Source organism: Bactrocera tryoni, unplaced genomic scaffold (genome assembly GCF_016617805.1).
Source record: "Bactrocera tryoni isolate S06 unplaced genomic scaffold, CSIRO_BtryS06_freeze2 scaffold_25, whole genome shotgun sequence".
Classification (NCBI taxonomy): domain Eukaryota; kingdom Metazoa; phylum Arthropoda; class Insecta; order Diptera; family Tephritidae; genus Bactrocera; species Bactrocera tryoni.
The window spans coordinates 2647520-2661521 of NW_024395977.1; the positions used below are offsets into that span (position 1 = coordinate 2647520).

The window sequence follows — 14002 nt, forward strand, 5'->3', positions numbered from 1 at the left end:
TTTGTTTATGAGGAAATAATTGTAATACTATTCCCTAATCTTTACCAATTCTAGTATATAAAGGAATGTTACTTACTTCAGTGCAAGAGCGTTTCAGTGTAACATTTATTAAAAAACTTCTATGAAAATTAGCTAAAATAACATTCAATCCTAATATACTAGTACATACATACATATGTATATATTGAAACATTAGAAATATGTCGAGATTATTATAAAACATGTGAATAAAGACAAAGTTCGGCTGCACCCAAATATTATACAGCGTGGCAATGTGTAATAATTAAGAGCATGCAATATTAAAATTCATACAAATGATTTACTAATGTGGGAGACATTTTGAAAAAAAAAATGAAAAATTAAATTTATCTAATTGCGTTTATTTTGGGTGTTTAATAGTAAAAACATAAAATATCTCAGAAAATCATTATAAACAAAAGACGAGTTTCCTTGCAATTGCAGCTTCTACATATTTTAGACATGTATACCCATTTGCTTAACGTTCTGTTCCAAAATCGTAAGAACTTTTAAGAAACGATTGGCGCATTTCGATGAAAACAGTTTTTGACAAATGGTTCGAGTTGAAGAACGTTTCATGTCTTTGTTAAGCTAATAATCGATCTGATAAAGTGTTCCTAGGCCCGCGTTCGTGCAAGCAACAATGTAATAATAATAATTAGAAGAGAATATGCAACTTATAACAGGTTAATTGAAAAGTAGCCTTTCTGTTATATAGATGGCTCTACCAGAATTAAATCCGTATGATTTTTAGTTTGCCCTAACCCTCAAAAGGAGAGTGACAGCTGTATGCTCATTAGTTTGTTAATTACATATATAATTTTGAGTGAAGCAACTTTTGTTATTGTGAAAAAATTGATAAAAACGAATTTCGCGTGTTGCTAAAAATTTCTTAAGAAGGGAAAATATACCGTTGAAGCAAAAACTTGGTTTGAGTTTCCGGGAATCAACGAAGCCGAGGCCCATTTTGAAGAAAGGCCGAATCGAACTACAAAAAGAGTAACGAGAAGTTGGAGGGTCGCTATAATTAGTGTACCACCCATGAAGGGAACTATGTCAAATAAAAAAATCCAATTTAGCTCAAAACAATGTGTTTTACTATGGCAGGCCGAGGATTTTTCAATTTACCTGTTACTTTAGAAATTTTGGATTTAATTTTACTACTTGATTAAGTTATACTTTATAGTATATAACATATTGTACCATATGCTAATAAGAGATATATAACGGGTGATCCAGGTAGAGATACTTTTTTCAATAGAGTCGTGTTAAGCTGTCATGTTATTTTTGTTGCATCATCGTCACCATGCAATGACTTTCGCTTGAACAACGTTCACAAATCGTTCAATTTTAGTACGAAAACTAACCTTTTGTAAAGAATGTGCTTGGCGCGCTTCGCTCAACTTATGGTCAACATAATCGGCCTACTCAGCGCACTATTCGACACACCATCATCCATCTTGAGAATGTATATACAATCTGCTCAGATCCTTAATATACTAAATATTTATATCGACTTTGAACAGTTTGAATCTCACTTAATATTTCTTCACTTTTGACCATTGCCAATTTACTATACAATTGAGAGAGTATTGACCCCGAAATTGGTCTACGCTAATTCACAATATATAGTATGTTTAAAAAAATTCAGAATTATCATCAAATTTTAATAAAATAACTCACACCTAGCAAGATAAAATTGGCATAGAGTCGAAATCGTTGTAGTAACGGGTTTTTCAATAGGAACACTACAAAAGACATTTTGACATTTACCTTATTAAAATTTAATACCGAAATTCGGAGTCATGGATTCAACTTTAAGAGCGCTACGTCCAATTTATGGTCGTCATAATCGTCCTGTCAGATCAACAATTGACCATCTAGTGAACAATTTTGAATCCGTAGTGTCGAGAATATTGCTGCCGCTAGCGCATCAATTAAGGAAGATCCAAATCAGTCTTTCGCGTTAGACATTTCTGTGACGCCCTTGTGGCGAATTTTGTGATTATATCTTGGCCTACATCCTTGCCAACTGAAGCCGCTTGATCACCAGAATCGTCGTATGTTCGTGAATTGGGCTGAGTAAAAACTTGAATATGATCCAGAGCTTCATCGAAAAATCATCTCCATCGATGAAGCTCATTTCTGGCTGACTGACTTCGTCAATAAGCAAAATATGCGTTACTGGTCAGGCAGCAATCCACACGTACTCCATGAGTAACCAATGCAACCCGAAAAAATTACGGTTTATGGGTCGGCAGCGTCTTACGTGATAATCAAGATCGGCACGTTACGGTGAATAGGAATCGCTACCGCTCAATGATAACCGAATATTATTGGCCCAAATTGGATGGTATGGACTTGGACAATATGCAGTCGCACAAGCCACGCAGCAAATGTCACAATCAATTTATTGAAAACCTATTTTAGTGAACGTGTTATTTCACGAAATGGCCCAGTCAATTTGCCACCCTTTCGTGCGATTTGACGTCGTTAGACTATTTCTGTGGGGCTATGTAAAATCTATTATTATATGCCAACAAGCTAGCAACGAGTGATGAACGTACGAATATTGCTTGAAAACCGTCGAAAATTGTGTTCAGAGTCTGGACTTCTGCAAGCGTGCCCGTGGTGGCCATGTAAAAGAAATCGAGTTTCATACATAATGTTATCGAATGTACTTTCACAGGAATAAAGAATTTCATTGATATCCCAAACCGTTTTTGTTTGTAGCGCTCTTATTGAAAAACCCATTATGTGAAGCTAGGTAATTAATTCTATGTATTTTCGACGTTAAACTATAGTGTATCAAAGGATCATATTTTACATACACGGTATCGATTGTGAAATACCCGCAAATGTTAATTTGAATTCACGGGGCAAATGGTATTTAAAATATGTATTTTGCTAAGTTGGTAGGACTGTCCTTTATTACTATGCCAAATATGAGCGCCATCTGTCTACCAGTTTGTTTACAGCAGCTGTTTAAGTCGGTACACCTCAGTAGTGCGTAGCAATTTTTACAATGAATAAAAATATCAAACAAAAAATTTTTTTCAAATTTTGTATTTCTAACCAAATTTTGTGTGCTTACGGTGACACAGTTTTATCAAAACCAGAAACCTACGAGTGTTAACGCTAATATTTGGAGGGGAAAAAACGAGTCTAAACCAAAAACCCACTCAAAAACTAGTAAGGAAGGGCTAAGTTCGGGTGTCACCGAACATTTTATACTCTCGCATGATAAAGTGATAATCGAGATTTCATTATCAGTCATTTACATATTTTTCAAATACCGTATTTGTGTAAAGTTTTATTCCGCTATCATCATTGGTTCCTAATGTATATATTATACAGAGAAAGCATCAAAAGGAATTCAAAATAGCGTTGTATTGGAAAAAGGCGTGGTTGTGAAACGATTTCACCCATATTTCGTAAATGTCATCAGGGTGTTAAGGAAATATTATATGCCGAATTTCATTGAAATCGGTCTAGTAGTTCCCGAGATATGGTTTTTGGTCCATAAGGCATGGAAATGCCTGAAGGAAACGACTCCATAGAGTTTGGTTGACATAGCTATGGTAGTTTCCAAGATATGTACAAAAAACTTAGTAGGAGGCGGGGCCACGCCCACTTTTCCAAAAACATTACGTCCAAATATGCCCCTCTCTAATACGATCCTTTGTGTCAAATTTCACTTTAATATCTTTATTTATGGCTTAGTTATGACACCTTATAGGTTTTCGGTTTCCGCCATTTTGTGGGCGTGGCAGTAAGCCGATTTTGCCCATCTTCGAACTTAATCTTCTTATAGAACCAAGGAATACATGTACCTGGTTTCATCATTATATCTCAATTTTTACTCAAGTTACAGCGTGCACGGATGGACGGACGGACAGACAGACATCCGGATTTCAACTCTACTCGTCACCCTGATCACTTTGGTATATATAACCCTATATGTGACTCTTTTAATTTTAGGAATTACAAACAACCGTTATGTGAACAAAACTATAATACTCTCCTTAGCAACTTTGTTGCGAGAGTATAATAAAGTCATAGTCGTTATCTGGAAGCTTTGAAAGGCATGGTGCGATTCCAACCATAATTTTTAGATGTAACTGTTTACGTGCGATACATATCTGTGCGAATTTTTATCCCTAAATCTTCATTGTTGGTTGGTATATATTTATGTAACAGAGAACTGCAACGAGTAATAAACTTTTGTTCATAATCGAGTCCGTTACTGTGATTCTGTCAGTTCGATTCATGTACACGACTTTAGATTTTGAGGTCATACTTATTATTTGTACTCAAAAACCTATACTTTCAAAAGAAGCGATCCGGAAAATTGTGCTTGGTTTCTTCGATTATAACGAAAGTTTGTGCTTCTATATATGCAGCATACAGATTTTCCCATATTTATTTTAAAAATTCTAAAATTGTGGAAAACACGGTGGATCGAAAATAAAATTTTATTATTGTAATTAAGTTTTCAAAAAATTAAATGTTTTTGTGGTGCAAGTTACAGACATTGGTTTTTTTGCTGATATCTGGGAATCTTTTCTAGTTTTAGTTTTTTTGGTTTTAAAGTCTTTTTTGGATTGCATGCGTGGTGTTGTAGTACGACTTTCGATAGTTACGGCCATGATATCGTCTCTATTATTTACAATAACGCTCAGTTGCTTGGGTATGACATGGAATCCCTGGGTCAGGAAGCGGCGGATCATCAGACTCAATGAACTGCAACAAGTGTTCGTATGGAATGTTTGCTGAGAATGGAGGCTCAGACAAAACACTGTCATCATCTAGGTCAACCAGATCAAAGTAGCCTGAGCATTCAAAATTTATTGCGTGCTTTTTATCATAAGCCCTTAGATTAGTCGGATCACAAACTTTATCACGATAATGTAGTATATTTTTTATGGCTCTTTCGCGAACATCTTTTCTCTTATCATAAAGCATTGCCAGTAAGATATTCTCAGGATGAGCGAAGTATGAATTATTTTCGATTACAGTGTTAACTATTTCTCACAGCGTTGGTGGTAAATATCACGTGGACTGTATAAATATAAAAAACAAGAGACTGTCGTATACAACTGAGTTGTAGAACTTAATGTTAAAGTACAAGTACAAAGTTTTTAAATTCGCTGATGGTGAACTATTAGTCACGTATAAACGTAAGAGTCTGCTTGCCGTTGGTAGCCATCGAGAGTGCGCAATTTGTCCCGGTTTCATACTGGCTAAATTTTCGGGGCAGAAACCATCACAAACTACATTTGCCATTCGATAGAAGTACTGAACGTCAGTTGAGAGCGTTTTTTCATGAATAGGTGGAGGCATATCTCCCAAAGAAATAGCGTCAAAGTCGGGTACAGCCTACAGAAAGATTTTATTTATTTCGCTTAGATTAAAATATACATGTTAGGCTTTTTAAAACAATTGTTTCCTTACCGTCTGTTTCGATTTGTTTTGTACTTTATTATTATCCCACTAGCTGTGCGCGGTCCGCTTGTAGTGGACTTTTCCAATGCGGAGAACAAGTGGAGGTTCATTAAAGTGTAATAAACAAACAAACCAGTGCAATGGTCTATTCAACATGACTTCGAATCTCCTTAAAATTCCATTTTCAGAACCTGTGTTTGTTGTTTCTCCATCACAGCAAATTCCAATCATTCTCTCAAGGGACATATTTTTTTCTATAAGGAACTCGCACAATTGCCTCTGTTTTGTTTTAGCGTCCTCGGCGTCGACTTTTACGTAACCCAACAATCTGCTCTCAGGTTCATTAAGAACCACTATCTTCCATTTTCTTCTTCGCTCTCAGAGAGTTGTTTTTCTGCCATCAAAGGAGAAGGCTACCAGATCACAATCATTGCGTTGCTTTCTTCGAAGAGAATCCCTACATTTCTTTTTTTCACGTGAAACTTTAGATTTGTCCATAATTATTGGTTCCCCATTTTCATCTTTAAAGTTAATATCTCTGAAAAGCGATGTGGTAAAAAAAAAGCAACCCTATTACCGATTCCAAACATATCGCACGCCAAAGCGAAATGAGGTGTATCGTACCTTTTGGTATTAATTTTTTTTTCGACGAACTTGGCTCTCTTGCAGTTAGCGTGGCAAACATCACCTCTGATTCAACATCCATATTTGTTGAGCCAGGAAAAAAAAGTTGGATCAAGACTAGTTGGCGCCAGTGTTGATTGCTGGTCAACAGAAATCGCGTCGAATTCGGGAATGGTTAGCTTCCTCTTACTGTGCTGATCAATCATAAACTCTTGGAGTTCAATGGGTATTAAACCACAGCAGCAAGGCAATGTTTTTACGCACTGACATTTTCCAATATAAAACACTTGATCAATTGTTTCCAGAAACGTTGAAAACTTACTTGGTCTACTTTTAAATTTTATTTCATTATGATATTTATTTAGCAATATTTTCAGTTTTTTCGAGGCAGTTTTTTCATTGATTAACGGAATGTTTAGTTTATTCCAAATTTTTTTTGCCACTTGTGTGTTAAGATTACCGTACGATTGAATTTGTTTTTTTGTTATTTTTTGTTCAGCCACGCGTAAAAGTAAATAGTAAATTAATACGTCATGATTACTTGTTAGAGTTAGATCACTTAAATCTCTTGGCAAGCCAATATTCAGACTGAGAAGAACACAAGACCCGGAGTTCATTGAAATTGTATCAATTTCTGAATTGGTGCAATCAACTGACATTGCAGACTTTTCCATGATAATTTCTTAATCGAAAACTATTTAAAACTTGAAAAAAATTATTTAGAACACACTATTGTTTATTCAACGCAGTCCACTTGTGTGGTAAGAGTACCGTACGATTGCTTTTTTATACTCTCGCAAAAAAGTTGCTAAGGAGAGTATTATAGTTTGGTTCACATAACGGTTGTTTGTAAGTCCTAAAACTAAAAGAGTCAGATATAGGGTCATATATACCAAAGTGATCAGGGTGACGAGTAGAGTTGAAATCCGGATGTCTCTCTGTCCATCCGTCCGTGCAATCTGTAACTTGAGTAAATATTGAGATATCATGATGAAACTTGGTACACGTATTTCTTGGCTCCATGAGAAGGTTAAGTTCGAAGATGGGCAAAATCGGCCCACTGCCACGCCCAAAAAATGGCGAAAACCGAAAACCTATAAAGTGTCATAAGCCATAAATAAAGGTATTAAAGTGAAATTTGGCACAAAAGATTGCATTAGAGAGGGGCATATTTGGACGTAATTTTTTTGAAAAGTGGGCGTGGCCCCGCCCCCTACTAAGTTTTTTGTACATATCTCGAAAACTGCTATAGCTATGTCAACCAAACTCTATAGAGTCGTTTCCTTTAGGCATTTCCATATACAGTTCAAAAATGGAAGAAATCGGATAATAACCACGCCCACCTCCCATACAAAGGTTATGTTGAAAATCACTAAAAGTGCGTTAACCGACTAACAAAAAACGTCAGAAACACTAAATTTTACGGAAGAAATGGCAGAAGGAAGCTGCACCCAGGCTTTTTTAAAAAATTGAAAATGGGCGTGACGTCGTCCACTTATGGACCAAAAACCATATCTCAGGAACTACTAGACCGATTTCAATCAGAGTCGGTATATAATATTTTCTTAACACCCTGATGACACGTACGAAATATCGGTGAAATCGGTTCACAACCACGCCTTCTTCCAATATAACGCTATTTTGAATTCCATCTGATGCCTTCTCTGTATAATATATACATTAGGAACCAATGATGATAGCGGAATAAAACTTTACACAAATACGGTATTTGAAATACATATATGTAAATGACGGATAATGAAATCTCGATTATCACTTTATCATGCGAGAGTATAAAATGTTCGGTGACACCCGAACTTAGCCCTTCCTTACTTGTTTTTGTTGTTTTTTGCTCAGCCACCAGAAAAAACAAATAAGTTACAAAAGCCTGCTATTATTGCATTAATTGTATCGCAAGCTGTTATTTTTAAAACTATAGGTTTTTGAGCACAATTTAATAAGTATGACCTCAAAATCTAAAGTCGCTCTGCGCAAACTGGGAATCAATTTTAGACCCATGGTTTCTTGGCAAAACTTTCTTAGAATTTTCTGTAGTTTTCGCTTTTGCTAGCCGCTTTATGCGAAAAAAGTTCGACCCGTCCTATATGTTATTTATATAATGGTAGTTACATCGAGTACATACATACAACAAATGTATGTGCATACGTATGTACCTATTCGATGGAATTTCCATTTTTTACGCATCGAAAATTTGTAACATGCGCACATGTTCAAAGCTGATACATTTTTGCCACACTTGATTCAAATCAATCCAGCAGAAAATTTGCTATACTCGTAGATTTACTCGTAGTTTACCCGCAGTTTCACATCGATTCAAGCAATCGTCGTAACACTATAAGCTGACATGATACGATTTGAACCAAAGCCAGCCACGATTTACTCGATCGTGATAGCCGAAGAAGAGATTGTTCATGTAGCGTCAACTGATTACGCTGGCGGCTACTCGAGTTGATCAACAATGTGGTCTATGATGAACTAAATTGCTTTTATTGTGTTTTTATCACGTCTGTTTGTACTGATTTAATCATACTCGTTGCAGCTCTCTGATATATGTATAGTATATTATACGGTGAAGAATCAGATGGAATTTGAAGTCCGATTCGGCTTATTTAACCGAAATATGAACATGTCAAGAAAACAAATTATATGATTTAAGTTTGACCGAGTTGTTTTTAGTATATATACATACATATAGTGGCGTAGCTACAACTTCGGGCGCCCAGGACCAAGGATGTTCTGCCGCCCACCTTTATCTACCTATCTACAAGTTTCATGAGGTGGTTCGAACAAAAGTGAATTTTTATAACATATCTTCGATATTAAGTATATAAAATTTAGGAACTAGAAGCCACGCAAATTCTGAAGTTCCAAAATTCTCACAATACGGTTTTTGAGCAAATTGATAGTAAATTTATAAGACATTTATAAGACATTTTATTAAAAGCCATAGAAAAAACCCATTTTCGCCCAATATCTTGTACACTTTTGACACAATTTGCTAGATTTTTTGCCCGAATTGGAGTTTTTAAATACCATTTTTGAAAATTTGGAGATATAAAAGTATTTGTTACATTCAAAGCATAGGGTAACTGTGAGAGTGACACGTTGCTAGACAAAGTTAGAAAAGTGCATTTTTAAGTTCTATCACTATTTTTAAGAAAGATATAAGACAAATTCAAAGACTGAAGAGTATTCTAGTAAAAATTAATATTTTTCATTGTTATTCAGATTATTACATTGTGAATGTACAACTCTTTATCTTTTATAATAAATTTTGTAAAAAAATTTGTTGAGGTATTTTTCTGAATATCAAAAAACAGCAAGCATCGTTTTGCCGCCCTAGATGGAGATGAAGCTGCTTCCTATAAAACAAAGTTTAAATTATTTGCTTTTGATGCATAAGCTGATATTGAAGCAGCATGGACCAATAATTTGGTATCGTGACCCTGTACGGACGACACTTCGGAAGCAAATTTCCGTTTTTGCCTCGCACTTCCCTCGCTGTATCCAACATGAGGGCGACCTCTTTTGTTTGCGACATCACTCTCAGAAATTTTAAATTCAGTCACATTTGATAGCCATAAACTTTCGTTGTTCTCAAATCTCTTCGCACATCTTTGGTTTTTGTTTCGCTTTTGGGTAGCATTTGCACAAAAATTGTTAATTTTCTTTTTGATTGATGCCATACATTCGTCATCCACACTTCTATAAAATTTCTTGAAAATCCAGTTGACAACAATCGTAGCATTTCGGTTATTATCTAACCAAAATTTAACTATATCCGTATTTTTTATTTTTACGCAATCTTAAAAGGAAAATATAAATAATTTAGAGCAGTTGGGCTGCAGTTGGCTGCAGTTGAAATTACAACCACATGAAAGTACACATCATAACCTTTCTCCGCATATATATTGTTCAACAAATACGTTCCAATAAACAAAGTACTACTCCAAGAAACACGAGGTCAATAACCAAAACTCCACAGTAAATACGACACAATTTGATGCAACAAAAAATTTACAACAACAACATTTTTATGAAACTTATTAATAAAATTTTTTTTTACATACCTGAATTAATATTTTCCATTTTATAAAATTGTATACAATTATAATATTTTGTTAAACAATGGATTAAATGTTAGGCACTATAAAGGTGAATGTCAGAAAACAAAACAAACCAGAAAAAACTACAACTTTGACAGCTTGGCTTTAAGACATGGGTTGCCACCTGACTCTAATTTTTGTATTTTTGGGTATTTCAAAATGTTTTGACAAAATCCCATTATCCTTTTTTTGAAATAGTACACTTTAAAAATTGATTTTTTGCCTCAAAAACCATTCATTTGACCTATAGTGCGCCCCCAAGACGTTGCGCCCGGGGCGACAATCCGATTTGAAAATTTTTTTTTTGAGATTATATTATTACCTTAAGTAGTAATTCACTTCGTGAATATACATTTTCAAATACCAAACTTTTCCAAACAAGCCCTTGATTCCGATCGCTCTGTTTGTATGGCAGCTATATGCTATAGTTAACCGATCTGAACAATTTCTTCGGAGATTACATTGTTGCCTTAGAAAATAATCTTTACCAAATTTCGTGAATATATCTTGTCAAAAGCAAAAGTTTTCCATTCCAGCACTAGTTTCCGATCGTTAAGTTTGTATAGCAGCTATATGCTATAGTAAGCAGATCTGAACAATTTCTTGGTATATTACATTATTACCTTAGAAAATAACCTGTGCCAACTTTTGTAAAGATATATTGTAAATGTGACAGTTTTCAATACAAACACTAAATTCCAATCGTTCAGTTTGTATGGCAGCTATATGTTATAGTGGTCCGATATCGGCAGTCCCGACAAACGAGAAGCTTCTTAAAGAGCAAATGACGTTTGCAAAAGTTCGAAACGATATCTTAAAAACTGAGGAACTAATTCGTACATATACAGACGGACGGACAGACAGACGGACATGGCTAAATTGACTCAGCTTAACATACTGATCGTTCATATACATACTTGATAGGGTCTCCGACGCTTCCTTCTGGATGATACAAACTTCATGGCAAACTTAATATAGGGAATATTCAGGGTATAATTAATTTACACTATACTTCTCAATTACAAATTAATATTCGAAAGCTGTAAACCATAATTGCGTTCCAAAGTAAATAGGACTTAAAATAAAAAAAGTGATTTTTTCGGCAAAATCAATTTATTTCATTCAAAATAGTCTCCTTCTGCTGCAATACGGCTTTTTGCACGGTCTAACGAACGAGTCTTGAACGAGTGTTTTAGCTCGTTGGCCGGTATGCCCGCCAGTATGCCAAGCCTTTTGAATGGCCTCTACGTCTGCATAACGCTTTCCTTTCATGACAAATGCATTTTTCCGAAAAGGAAAAAGCCGCACGGTGCCATATCAGGTGAATACGGGGAGTGGTTAATGGTTAAAATGTGATTTTTGATCTAATAATCGTCCTTCAAATGTTGGTTGAATTTTTGATCGTCAGTCAATTTGTGCGGAAGAAACCGTGTTTACCGTGCCGTGCCCAAATGTGCGGTCAAAATGCGATAAATCGATGTTTTGGAGATGTGCAATTCCATTTCCATGATTTTCAATGATGATTTCGGATGATTTTTGATGAATTCACGAATTCACGCACAGTTTCGATGGAAATTCCGTTGATCACGGACTTTGATTGGCCCACATGCTAATCGTCATTTATGTCCTCACGACCACTTTGAAACCACTCGTGCACTCTGCTACGGGATAGGCAAACATCGCCATAAACTTGTTTCATCAATTGAAACGTTTCGGTAAAAGTTTTACCAATTTTAAAACCAAATTTAATGTTGGCTTTTTGTTCGAAGCACATTATCGGTGCGAAAACATACTGACACTTAAAACGCAATAACTTCATTTTCAATCAATGAAACGTCATGAAATTCCCACTGGACAATCGATAAAGTGATATCAGATTCTAACGCACCATCCGACATATAGATGTCGCCACCAGGGGGAGTTAGATTCAAAAAGTCCTATTTACTTAGGAAAGTGCCTTGTATATTATATATCCATCGTAGACACGACAATTGCGGTGCGCTGCGTTAAATGGGGGCTTATCACAAATCCAAAAACCGGGTGTTCCGATATGGATGATATGATTTCTAAGCGCTATTTCGATTTCCATTTTTAATGTCTTGTAATTTTTATACTCTTGCAATCTGTTGCTGCAGAGTATAATAGTTTTGTTCACCTAACGGTATCACCTAAAACTAAGCAAGATATAAATAGGGTTTTTTTTTGATAGTCGAGAAAGTCTTTTCGTATTTTGTCAATAGTTGTCGTTGCAGTCGCATATCTCCAGTGCTACCAATCACATTGTGTCTTAGTGTTGGAAAGATGAGATTTTAAGCTTCATTTATCAAAAAAAATTATATTCGGGGAAATTAAAAATGTTATAGCTGTTCAAAAATGAGTGAAAATAATGGAGAAATTCGCTATATTTTGAAATTTTCGTATAAAAAAGGGAAGAATGACTCTACACTTTAGTGTCAACAACTGATGATTTGAAGCTAGCAAAAAAATGGCGAGAACTGATTAACAGAAAGGGCTTCGTCTTCCATCAGGATCCTCCATATAGCCCTGACCTTGCAACATTGGATTACCATTTGTTTCGGTCAATGCAGAACAGTCTTAATGGAGTAAAGTTGGCTTCAAGAGAAGCCCGTGAAAATTACTTGTCGCAGCTTTTCGCCAAAAAACCACTGATGGAATATTGTCTCTAGCGGAAAAATTGCAAAAAGTGTTCGACCAAAATGGTCATATTTGGTTTGTTTAAGTGCATTATAAATATAAAAAAATAAGTTGAAATTTGATTAGAAATACGAAAAGATACGACTGCCTTATATATGATGACGCGACTAGTTGCAATTCGAGTGACTGTCTGTCTGTCCGTCCGTGCAAGCTGCAGCTTGAATAAGAATTGAGATGTCTTTATATAACTTGGTATCCGGGTTTCTTAGTATACAACATCAACACGACTTCGTAGATGGGCGTAATCGTAACTTTGCAATTATTTAGGAGCAGATACAAAAATATTGAACAGAAGACAGTTCAACTAAATTTTATAGGAAATAAATACAAAATACAGACTGAAGGGTTATGGACTTGCACTAAAACTAAAGAGCTACTGCAATATTGTTTTTATTCAATATTACCTAATTTATTGGATATGCTTTGTTTTCAAAGCCTAACAATAAGTTATAAACTCTTAAATCTATTTCAAAACTACACAAGCTTAAGCAAGTAATTGAGCTGTTTTGGTGATACCATGCTCTTTAGTACGCAGGCATATCTCTTCTTTTAAGGCGTGTTTGATCGCAGGAATGTACCAAAGCATTAGCCAATGGGTTTCACTGGTCTCGGAGTTTAGATATAAATTGCATTCTGCTCTACTTCTTTCTTTAACATAGCAATATCAAATCGGTTTTATGACCGCATTGTATAAAAGCATTTTGTTGTCTAGGCTAAGTTTAGAGTTTTTACGAGTATTTAAAAGCCAATTTAAATTTGCAGCTGTTATCTTCATGCAAGTTACTTTACTATGTCATGTTTTCTCCACGTGAGCCTTCTATCTAGGTGAATAACAAGATAAGTTACTTCTACTACTTTCAGAGCTGGTGTCTTTTCGTCCATTCGGACGACATGATCTAGCCAGCGTGGCCGCTGTCTGTTAATTCGCTGAATTATGTCAATGTCGTCGTATATCTCATACAGCTTAACGTTACGATATTCGTTCACAGAACGTTTCTATCGAAAACTCGTAACGTCGACTCATCAGATGTTGTCATCATCCATGACTCTGCACCATATAGCAGGATGGGAAT

At 35.5% G+C, this 14002-nt stretch overlaps 1 protein-coding gene across 18 annotated transcripts in view; it reads left to right on the plus strand.

The window, feature by feature from the left end:
• Positions 1–14002, plus strand: part of LOC120780291 (FERM domain-containing protein 8) — a 285052-nt gene that overhangs the window by 55104 nt on the left and 215946 nt on the right. The gene's annotated exons all lie outside the window — the stretch shown is intronic.